Raw genomic sequence first — 12,498 nt, 5'->3', positions numbered from 1 at the left:
TTGAAAAATGCTCATTATTGGCTCTTATTTTTATAATTAAAACTGTGTGTGTGTGTGTGTGTGTGTTGTGTATGTGCTGTGAGTGCTGTCTTGTGAGTGTTGTCTTGCTTGGAACATGCCAAGAATCTAACTTGGAGGCACATTGCTTTCCTGCGTTTCTTTACCATATGGACAGGAGTAGCCTCCTTCTCTTGTCTGTGTAGGCAGAACATGCTCTATCTTTAAAACCATCAGATTGACAGTCAGTCTTGTTGTCTTTTCATGCATTTTCTTTCCTGATGCATCCAGTGGATGAAAGTCACATACTGTTCACTCACTGTCCCAGGGAATAGTCAAGTCTCCACTCTTCCTTTACCCCCATGGCTCCAAGAAATGAACCTATGGCATTTGTTTTCTCTTGTCTATTCTATTTCATTTGTCCTTAGCTTCTAGGTGCAAGACCAGAAACTTGAGTCAAGATAACTCAAATTCCAATAGGGAAGCCCTGAGAAGCCAGAGTGCCTGGGGTACTTGAGCTCAAGGTGGTTTTGGACTTGAAACTTGAGATTGCTCTATAGGAGCTGATCTAAACTGTGAATCCAATGCCTTTGACCTCCCCAGAGAGGGAGAAGATGGGGGGGGGCAGTATTATTTCTCCCAAATGTTGTGATGGTTGTATATTTGTTACTGTACCTTTGAAGTAAACTTTTTTTTCTAAAAGCTAGTCTGTATAGGGGCTAAATGGAACCAGGATGCAGGGGTCAGCGGAAGCCCGGAGGTTGGAATGAAATGTAATATACTTGTCCTTCAGGCAATGTGTGTGTTTTTAGAGGAATATATATATATTTATAGATAGCTAAATAGGTATATAGGTGATAGTTACAGAAAGAACTTTCATAGATCTTATTGATATCTTTTCCTTTCTATTCCTATATAACTTGCAAAGAAGATCTTTATTAGAAAAACATGCTGAAAAGATTTTTTCCCAATGAACTCTTTCTCTTCTAAAGTTAATTAAATTGGTATTGTTTATACATATACTCTTAATTGTAGGTGTTCTAACTTGTCCATTTTATCTTCTATGATTCTCTCTATCCCTTGTTTTTGTCTTGTATCCCTTTATTCATAGATGCAAAAGGTAATTTGTCTTTAATCCTTAATTTGTTTGTGATGTAACCTTTTAAAGCTAAGTCACATATCCATTTGGAGCTTATTTTAGCATACACATGATGAATTAAACATAATTTCTAGAGGATTGCTTTTCAGTTTTCACAGGAGTTTTGGTGAAATAGTGAATCCATAGCTCAGGACTAGAATTCTGGGGTTTAATGAATACTAGGATATTATATTTGTTCTCTTCTATATATTTTATGTCCAAGCAATTCCATCGATTAACCTTTTACCCAGTACTCAATCATTTTTAATAATTACTATTTCCTGGTATATTTTTAGATCTATCAATACTAAGTTCTTAAGTATCCCAAATACTTTGAGAGACTGAATTCATTTGACAAGGTCTGTAGGTGGGCTCTTTATTGTAGTATGGTTTCTTCCTTTATTGCTTAATAAATGATCCTCAGAGTTTCAAATGAAATTTTCCTTTCTACTGCCAAACTATAATCATCTGCATCGATGGGATATGGGGATATCCCTGCAAATGCAGGGTTCTTTAGAGTCTAAAGAGATGAAGAATTTCTCCTCTTCTCATTTGCTACTCTGACCTCATTTTGCAGCTGAGAGCAGATGCAAATATTGCTCTCTAATAGAAAACTTTCTGCCCACTGAGGAACACAAAAATGTACTGCCATAAAGGCAACAATCAAAGGCCATGCAATGCCTGTGGGAGGAAAATAACTCAAGCTATAGATTTCTATTGTGGGTCCAGCCATGGAAGCTGTAGAGAGCAGACACTATTAGCATTATAAGCTCCTGAAAGGCAATCTGTTTGAATTGCCAGCCTCTCCTGACTCATTTCTTTTATGCAATTAAATGCCTAAACAGTCTGTCTCTCCAACAGGGTACAGAGGGCACTTTATGTAAAAGGCGAAAGTGTGGAAAAAATCAGCTTCTAGTGGAAATCAGCTCTGAAATGTTTCAAGGTTGATGTCTGTGGAGGGTACAGTATGGGACCCTAATCATATCCCAGATATCATTTGCAAATTCATACCTCCATGCTTTTGCCCATATCAACCTTATACCTCATAATCTTTTTAATCTCCATTTCCTATCTCTCAGTTGGTATTCATCAATTCTCCTTGAGGTCTTAGTCAAGGTCCATCTTCTGCTAGGATGGTTTCTTGGAATAGTTCCAGTATAGCTAATACTTCTGATCCAGAATTCTTCCAAATCTTTTTTTATTCCCTTGGGCTTGAATCCCAGGTACTCTGAATTCTCCAGGTGTCCCTGCCAAGCCAAATGACTGCAATATCCCACATGATCTTGGCTCCAGGATTGAACTCCCAGGTACAATGGGAATCATGGAAGGTCCACTAGAAAACACAAATGACAGTGAACAGAAACAAACACCCACTGACTAAGAGAAACTTCATAGCCAAGGGATAAGAGGGAGAACAGGGATAGAATTCCTTCCCCTCTCACTGTTTGGTTCATTGTGACCTTGCTACTGTGCTCTTCACTCTCTGGAGATATTGCTCCTTATGGCCAGTTTTAAAAATCTTTCTGGCTATACCTACATAGAGGATGCAGAGTGCCTCCATGCTAGGTGATGTGAGCATGCTCAGAACAAACCTTTCTAAATGAATAATCATAATTACTACACTGCTCTGGCTATTTCTCTGACTGAATCCATTACCTTCTTTTACTACTTAGCAGCAGTCATTAATCAAAACCGTAAGCCCTGCTCTTCTTCTCTTTCTGTGCTATTTCATTTAATATTGCTATTTCTTTGTTTTACTCTTTCAACTGCAGTATATGCTCTGTGGTGACTATTCAAATTGCATTGGCAAGTTATGTCCCTGGGGAGGGGTTAACATTTTTCCCCTTCAAGGTTTTAGTATTAGTATTATAATATAGAAGTCCCTACTCATGTGCTTCCCTCCCCACCATGGATTATTAATTGATATCATTAATTTAGTCAAACTTAAGGAGCTTTAACTATTAACTAAGGCAGTATAATAAAACCAGTTGTTACAACATTCCAGGAAAGTAGGGGCACAATCTCTTTAAAATATATAAAGTGTTTAGGGAAAAGTAGACTCAAGCTTAAAAGACTCCTTGTAACAGAATAAACTCACAGCTGAAATCCTTTTCTCATTTTGTGGAATTCTCATGTTGTTCCCCTTAAATATGATACAGACTTTTGAAGAGATTCCTTTCATCAAAGGTTCACAAAACAGACATAATTATCAACTATTTCTAGGATGTTGATGACAAGTCTAACACTTTGAAGTTCATAAGATCTTCCTTTGGTAAGGGAAGGGGAAAAGAGACAGAATGTCTTCTTCTTACCCTTCACCCATACCAGTATAGGTGAAAGGTAGTCTCCTCACCCCAAGCAATTTCCTCTCAGAGATTTGACAAGAATAACTCCTACCATTGAGCTGACCTGACACTTGAATCCTGGATTTTGAACTAGCTGGTAGATTTTTTTTGTTTGTTGTTTGTTTTTAACTAAAATTACAGAGAATGACAGACTCTCTTCAACCAATACTAAGTTGACTCTCTAGGTGGTCAGTTCATTTCATCCAATGATTCTTTTCCAACTTAATTAACTGGAGTTTTAAAATTTAATTCAATGTCCTTGATTGATTGATTTAATGGAGATATTATTCAATGACTCAAGCATTAGAGCTAGAGCATTTTCATAGTAACTTTAAGTATGATGGATGATTGGTTCAAATGACAATTATATAACTAGTATCTCTATGCTGATGATTTCCCCAAATGGCAATTTCATCCTGACTTCTCACATAGGTTCCAATTCTCATGCCTCTAGTTGCCTGTTGGACATCTCAAACTGTTTATCTTCTTTTCACTTAAGACTTACTGTCGTGAGTATGAGGAGGCCATAGGTATAGTGGAACAAGCATTAGACTGGGAATCAGCATACCTGGTTCCAATTTTAGTACAATGTCTGACATATCAATCAATAAATAACTTATCTAACCTAATCTAGTCCTTATCATTAAGTAGCTGGGTGATCTTGCATAAGTCACTTTTTTCTGGATCCTGTTTTCTTCATTTTTAGAATGAGAGAGATGAGATGCTATAATATGCAACTATATGATTCTACTATCATTTAATAATCAATATAAACAAGTGCCTACAATGTGCCAAGCAATGGACACACAAAAACATAGTTATTGCTCTTAGGGGAAACCAAAAATATATACATGCTCAAATAACTAGATCTGTAGATACATTATTATATAACAAATATACATTTAAGTGTATGTATTTAAAATATGTGTATAGGGCAGTTAGGTGGCACAGTGGATAGAGCACCAGCCCTGGAGTCAGGAGGACCTGAGTTCAAGGACCTGGCCTCAGACACTTAATAATTACCTAGCTATGTGACCTTGGGCAAGGCACTTAACCCCATTGCCTTGCCAAAAAAATAAAATAAATGTATACAAATTTAATATAAATGTTGTGTGCATATGTCTATATAAAATACACAATAAAATGAAGCAAGTCATTCTCTATGAGGAACAGTAAAAAGGTAAGTTTGACTGATCTGCAGAGAGGAGGCAGGGGAATAATGAAAAGTAAGGTTGGAAAGGCATTTGGGGGCATTTTATTTGACCCTAGAGATGATAGGAAACAACTGGAGTGTGATCTGTGCAAATCACTTGGGTGCTTGTATTGAAAGGAGAGAAAATTGAGTCAGTTTGAAGATAATGCCATCTAAGTCTTGGAAAAACCTGTTGTCTATCCTAACTTTTCTAAGTCAAGCTCATCCTTAAAAAGTTCTTTTGATTCTTCTATCCCATATATGTCCTATATTCAAGAAGTCATCAAATTCTGCCAATTTTTACTTTGCACTTATCCCTTTTTTTCCTTTCTCTTTGCAGTTGCTACCACTGTGGTCTAAGTCTTCATTTTCTCAGACCTAGGCTATTACAACAATCTCTTAGCAAAATTGAACTTCTGAAAGCTCAATTTTCTGCTTAAATGCCTTTTTATAGCTCCTATTGATTAATGATTGTGCTTTGTTGCCTCCATGCTCTTGTTCATGCTATTTGTTCATCTGGACCCATCCAGTCAATATTTATTAAGGGTTTACAATCTTTCCAGGCATTATGCTAAGCAGTAGAGATATAAATAAAGGCAAAAACAATCTCTTTTCACTCAAGGAACTTATATTCTACAGTGAAAGAAAACAAGTGAATAACTAGTTACACAAGACATGTATGGAGTAGATTGAAGATCTTCTGAGAAGGGAAAGCAATTGCCACTAGGGGAACTGAAAAAGGTCACCTGAAAAAGATGAGACTCAGGATGAGAATCTTGAAGGAAACTAGAGAATCAAAGAGGCAGAAGTGGGGAGGAAGAACATTCCAGCTCTCTTTCCATTGTCTTATCTCCACCTGGCAAAATCCCATGCATTTTTAAAGATCCAACTCAAATATTACTTCCTCCATGCATTTTCCCTTGCTAAACATCTTACAGAAATAGTCTTTTCCTCTTTGGAAATCCTATAGCTCTTTTTAAAAAATCACTTTTTTATTTGTTATTGAATGCATTTATTTTTAAATTATTTTTAAATTTTTGAGTTCTAAACCTCTCCCTCCTCTGATCAGTGAGAAAGCAAAAAAAATCAATTCTACATGTGAAGTCATGTAAAACATATCCTATATTAGCTGTATTGCCCCCCCAAAAGCAAGAAATATTTTTAAAAGTGGACAAAAAGTTTTAATCTTCACTCAGAGTTCTTTCTCTAAAAGTGGATAGCATTTTTCACATGGGTCCTGAAACTGAATTAGACAATTGATCAAAGTGGTTAAGTCTTTCACTATTCTTTGTCATTACACTATTGCTACTACTATGTGTAATGTTCTTCTGGTTCTACTCATGTTACTTTGTATCAGTTCATAGAAGTTTTCCGAGATTTTTGTGGAAATATTACCCTCATCATTTCTTTCAACATGATAGTATTGAGATTAATTGCTCTTTAATGTTTGGTACCATTCACTTGTAAATCCATCTCGCTTTGGAGATTTTTTTCTTAGGGAATTCAGTAATTGTTTGATCAATTTTTTTCTAAAAGTGGGGTTAAGTATTTTATTTTTTCTTCTGTTAATTAGGGCAGTTTATATTTTTTTAATATTCATCCATTTCACTTAGATTACCAGATTTATTGACATACAGTTGAACAATATATCTCATAATTATTGCTTTAATTTCCTCTTCATGGTGGTGAATTTATTCTTTTGATTTTTCATATTGATAATTTGTTTCTCTTTCTTTTTTAAATGAAATTAACCAAAATTTATCTATTTTTTTCATAAAATCAGCTCTTAGTTTTATTTATTGGTTTAATAATTTTGTTTCAATTTTATTAATCTCTCTTAATTTTCAGAATTTCTAATTTGGTGTTTAATTAGGGATACTTGTTTTTGCTCTTTTTCTAGCTTTTTAAATTGCATTTCTAATGTATTGATCTTTTCCTCCATTTTATTCAGGTAAACATTTAGAGAAATAAAATTCCTTCTAAGTACTGCTTTGGTTGCATCACATAAGCTTTGGAATGTTTTCTCATTAATGTCATTCTCTTTGATAAAATTATTGTTTGTTTCTATGATTTGTTTTTTACCTATTAATTCTTTAGGATTAGAACATTTAATTTCCAATAGCTTCTTCATCCATTACTTTATATGTCATTTTTATTGCATTATGATCTGAAAAGGATGCATTTAATATTTCTTCCTTTCTGCATTTGCTTGTGAGATTTTATGTCTTAATACATGGTCAATTTTTGTGTAAGTGCCATGTGCTACTGAGAAAAGGTTTATTGCTTGTATACCTCTTTAATTTTTTTTCCCCAATGTATCCCTCTTTATTGCCCATCCATTGTTTTTATATCATCCATCATAATTGATAATATATATAATCCTTTAAATTGCCCTAATAATAATAAAAATCATAGTTGTTATATGTATTTTCTTCCCACTGAGGAACATAAACAGTCCCTTATGATTTTTCTTTTATGTAGAACTTTTTACACTTCTGTTGAGTCTTTTGTTTTAAATGTCAGAATTTCTATTCAGTACTGGTTTTTTCATCAGGAATGTTTGCAAATTCTCTATTTCATTAAATATCCATCTTTTCCCTTAAGTTTATAGTCAGTTTTGTTTGATGGTTATTTTGCTGCAATCCTAATTCTTTTCCCTTCTAGAATATCATCTTTCAAAGTTCCATCTCTTTTTCATGGTATCTGCAAAATCTTATGCAATTTTGACTGTGGCTCCATGACATTTGAATGATTTCTTTCCAGCTCTTTGAAGTATTTTCTCTTTAACCTGGGAGATCTAGAATATGGATTTTAGTCGGGGTGCAATTTACTTGGGGATCTCTTTCAGGAGGTGATCAGTAGTTCAGTTCAATTGTTATTTTACCCTCTGGTTCTAGGATACTTTCCTGAAATATAATGTCTATTCTCTTTCTTTGATTATGACTTTTAAGTAGTCAATACTACTTAAATTATCTCTCCTTATTCTTTTTTTTAAGTCAGTTGTATTTCTGATGGGATATTTCATATTTTCCCCCACTTTTTCTTCATTCTTTTAAGCTTTATTTTATTGTTTCTTGATGTCTTGTGGAATTATTAGTTTCCATTTGCCCAATTCTTATTTTTAAGGAATTTGGAATTTTTTTGTACCTCTTTTTATAATTTGACTAATTCTATGTGTTAAGATTGTTGGTTTTCAGTATTTTTTGTGCTTCTTTTCCTAAATTAATTCTTTTCAATTTTTTTGTATCACTTCATCTATTTTCCCAATTTTTTCCTCTATTACTCTGATTTTGAAAAAATTTTTTTAGCTCTTATAGAAATTTCTTGGTGTGAAATTTACAATTTTTTCTTTTAGTCTTTGTTTAGTAGCTATTTTGACATTATGTTCTGAATTTATGTCTTGATATTTCCTTGTCACCTTGTAGATTTTTATTGTCAGGTTTTTTATTGTTTTTTCTTTTTTCCACCCTTTTTCCTGACTTTAAGTTTTATATTAAGATTATGAATCTTATGTTAAAGATGAATTCTGTTCCTAGGATGAGGATGAGGTTTGGGCATTATATCAAATTCAAGCCTTTTCATGCTACTGGAGAAGCTAATTCTGGGAGTTTCAAAACTTTTTATGCTTCAAAATTGGTGAGATCTTGGGAGAGGTATGGTCACTGCCCTTTTGGTCTGTACTCTCTCATTTCCCAGGAAGGGCCCTTGGTTGTTTAGAGCTACAAGCAATAGTGCTTTTTAGGGACCCAGACCCATTGTGACTTAAAGGATTCTTTGCCCTAGAACTTTGACCCAGAAGTAGGTATAGTTTTGGCAATGAAGTTGCCAAACAGCATCCATTTCTACCACAGGGGGCCCCTGAAATCTATATCCAATCAATTTTCCAATCCCCTTGCTGTCTCTGGTTTGAGAACTTCCAAAGCTGCTGATGCTACTGTCACCACCTCCAAGACCCTCAATTTGTCTTGGTGTCATTTGATCTCTGAGTCAGCCCCAATCTTCATGTTACAGACTTCTCCTTTTGAACTCACAAATTCTCTCAGGCTGGAAAAATATTTCTGCCCAACCTTTTGTTGACTCTTGAGATTTTAGAATTTAACTTGAGACATGATTTTAAAATTGCCTGGAGGGAAATGTTGAGAGTTCAATTGTAGTGCTTCCTCCACTATGCTATCTTGTCTCTTGGTAGCAAGGTGATGCAGTGGATAGAGCACTGACTTTGGAGTCAGGAGGACAAGAATTCAAATTCAGTCTCAGACATATGCCACTTTCTAGCTGTGTGACCTTAATTGCCTCACATCCAGGGTTATTTCCAGTTGTCCTGATCCATATCTGGCCACTGGACCCAGATGACTCTGGAGGGAAAAAGTGAGGCTGATGACTTAGCCTCACTCAAATCCAATTCATGTGCTTGTCATGGCGTCACTTTCCTGATGTCATAGTCCTCTTCGAGAACTAGGAACTATTAACATCTTGGCTCTACCCCCACATTATTTTTTCTGGTAAAGAGATTGGGTGCTCTTTTTTTTGTTTGTTTTGTTTTTTAGGTTTTTTCAAGGCAAATGGGGTTAAGTGGCTTGCCCAAGGCCACACAGCTAGGTAAATTATTAAGTATCTGAGATCAGATTTGAACCCAGGTACTCCTGACTCCAAGGCCGGTGCTTTATCCACTACACCACCTAGCCGCCCCTTGGGTGCTCTTTTTTAAGTTGTAAAATGTAACTTTTATTAACAAGTTTGGCTTCAAATGAATGTTAAAATTCTCTAGGGACAAGTAATTTTTCAAATAGCCAATCTCAGTCTTATACAAGTTAAAATTTCATTGATTCAAAGTAATGACTTCAGAAGTTTTTCTTTAATGGGTGGAAGTTAATAATTCATAATATTCAGTACTTTCTTCTCTGATAAATTAAGTAAATGTAAAAAGCTTGTATTTACTTGATCAAAGTTACCAATCTACTGATAGAAAATAAAAACCAATCTAAACAAAACAAAAACAAAAAATATATTTTAAAAATCATCATATTTTGGTAACAGTGGATCAGAACTTGAAAGAGAGACTAATCCATTTATAAAGCTCTGGGTGTAATCTGCATGTAGATGATAAAAAAAAGATGATGGAAGTTAATGAGGTCACACAGAAAGAGGGGTACAAACACCTTTAGTAGTGCAACATGGACACTGAAAAGGAGCAATTCTCCAGATAAGAGGAGACCCAAAAGTGTCATGAAAACCCAGAGAAAATTGTATTCAGGACAATACTAGTGTCCAGCATTGTCAAATGCTTCAGAGAAATTGGGAAATGATAAGAACTAAGAAAAGGCTATTAACTTTGGCAATTATGAGGTTATTGGTCATTTTGGAGTGAACAATGTCAATTGAATTGGTGATATCAGAAACCAGAATTAAGAGTTTTTCAGAGAGAATAAGAAGAGAGGAACTAGGCAGCTTTTTAAAAATGAACCAATTCAAAGGTCCTTCAGTGGTCAATTAATTTTCCCCACCTCTCTACCAATATCCATCTTTTCTATCTTTTCTAATTTTAATCAATTTCAAGGGTATGAAGTGAGATCCCAGAGTTTCTATTTACCTTTCTCTATTAGCAATTTTGAGCACTTTTTTTTTTTTAGTTTTTGCAAGGCAATGGGGTTAAGTGGCTTGCCCAAGGCCAGACAGCTAGGCAATCATTAAGTGTCTGAGGCCGAATTTGAACTCAGGTACTCCTGACTCCAGGGCTGGTGCTCTATCCACTTCGCCACCTAGCCACCCCATTTTTTGAGCACTTTTTAAATGATGGTTGATAAGTTTTAATGATTTTTAAAACTGTTCTTATCTTTTGCCCATTTGCTTATCAAAAATCTTAAAAATAAGTGATAATTCCCTCCAAATTTTGGATCTTAAAATCTTTGGATCTTAAAAAAGAGCACCCAAGGGGCGGCTAGGTGGCATAGTGGATAAATGCTTTATATGTTTCTATAAACTTTTCCACTTTACCTGCCTCAGAGATAAGTCTTAAAGGCATGTTCATGTCTTATTTTATATCATCACAATGCCTAGCACAATAGGTACATAATATGCCACTCTCTTCAAATTTGATATGTCATTATAAACTTGAGGAGTCTAGTCCAGCTCCCTTACTTTACAGATTATGAAATAGAAGTCCAGAAGTGTAGGTCATAACCCAAGGTCATACAGATAGCAGAAGTAGCAGATATGAGATTCACATTTCAGTCTTATGCTTCCAAGTTTTTGTTCTTTCTACTATACCAGTATATGCAGGAAGTAGAGGGGACATGATTTTGACTGGTATGTTTAGGAGGAGTATTCTCAATGGGTCTGCACTAGGATGGTTACAGTGTTAGAGCAGAGAAAGGAGCTTCTATAAGAGATGTTTCTCTGGTAGAAATGACAGGACTGAATTAGATTCGAGGGAATGAGAGTTTTTTGCAAATGGGAGACACTTGGGCATGTTTGTGAACAATAGGAAAGTGCACAGAAGAAGCATACAGAGAAAGATGAAAGATAAGTGAAAGAGTAGGGATGATTCAGGGAATAATCTGCCAGGGAAAACAATTCATTAGGATTACTTGTCATGTGATTGTTTGCCTTGGTAAAGAGAAAGATCATCTCTTCTTGTAAAACAGAATAAAGATAGTGGTACAAGACATGTGAGGGACATAAGTAGTAGAGGAGAAGAGAGAGCTCTTGGCAAATGACTTTTGTTATTTCAGAAATAATGGCCAACATATAAATGCTTACTATGTGCTAATCCATTGTGATAAGTAATTTATCAAAGATGAGAAAACTGAGGCAAATGAGTTAAATGACTTGTCTAGGGGAAACATAGCTTAGTAAACATCTGAGGCCAAATTCGAATCCAAATATGCTTGACTCCAGACTTGGCACCAGAAGTACCACCTAGCTTACCTGAGTAAAATATGAGGAAAAAGTTCTCAGATTAAAGAATAGGAGAAGAGGGAGCCTTAAGAAGTTTGAGGAAGACTAACAAAGTTGGGAAGAGCCAATATAGTGAGAGGAAAAAAAGAGCTAATTAAGCAAACATAAAAGAATTGTATTGCAGCAATGAAGGTCCAGTTGAAATTATATAACTTAAATTTGTAGTCAGAAGAGAAGAGAGAGTTCTTGACAAATTATCTAAATTTTTTCCCATGATTTATGAGGCAAAGTTATCATCTGAGAATTTGGAGGTGGGAAGAATCTCCAGGCAGGAGGACTAACTTAGAAGGTCTTACAGTAATGTCAGTAATCCAGGTGCAAAATAACAATGGTCTTGCCTTGGATTTGGTATTTAGGAGAGGAGAAAACTGTAGGAGACTAATTTCAAAGGAATAAGAAGTGAAACTTGGTGATTGAATGTATTTAAAGAATTGGTTATGTGATGGATATTCTCATAACAATCATATATAATCACTAAGATCCTATTTAATATTCAAGTTTGATCTAGTTGACCCTTGCTCTCAAATTTACTGTTATATCTACATCCTTTTTTATTGATATTTTATTTTATTTGTCTAATTACATGTTATGAAAGTTTTTCAATATTCATCCACATGCATATGCATATTTTTAAGTTACATATTTTTAAGTTCCACCCTCCCCTCCCCTCAGCAATGAACAGTCAGACAAACATTGTATACTACACATTTGTGTTTAACATGCTTACATATTAGTCATTTTTGGTATGAGGAAACCATGAGATAGGAAATAAATAAATAAGAGAAAATTTTAAAATGTGAATGTAATGTTCATTCAGATTCTGAAGGGCTTTTTGTTTGTTTTGTTTTATTTCTCTTCCTCTGGATGGG

The sequence above is a fragment of the Macrotis lagotis genome, chromosome 2 (genome assembly GCF_037893015.1).
Source record: "Macrotis lagotis isolate mMagLag1 chromosome 2, bilby.v1.9.chrom.fasta, whole genome shotgun sequence".
NCBI lineage: Eukaryota > Metazoa > Chordata > Mammalia > Peramelemorphia > Peramelidae > Macrotis > Macrotis lagotis.
This window is presented reverse-complemented; position numbering follows the sequence as displayed.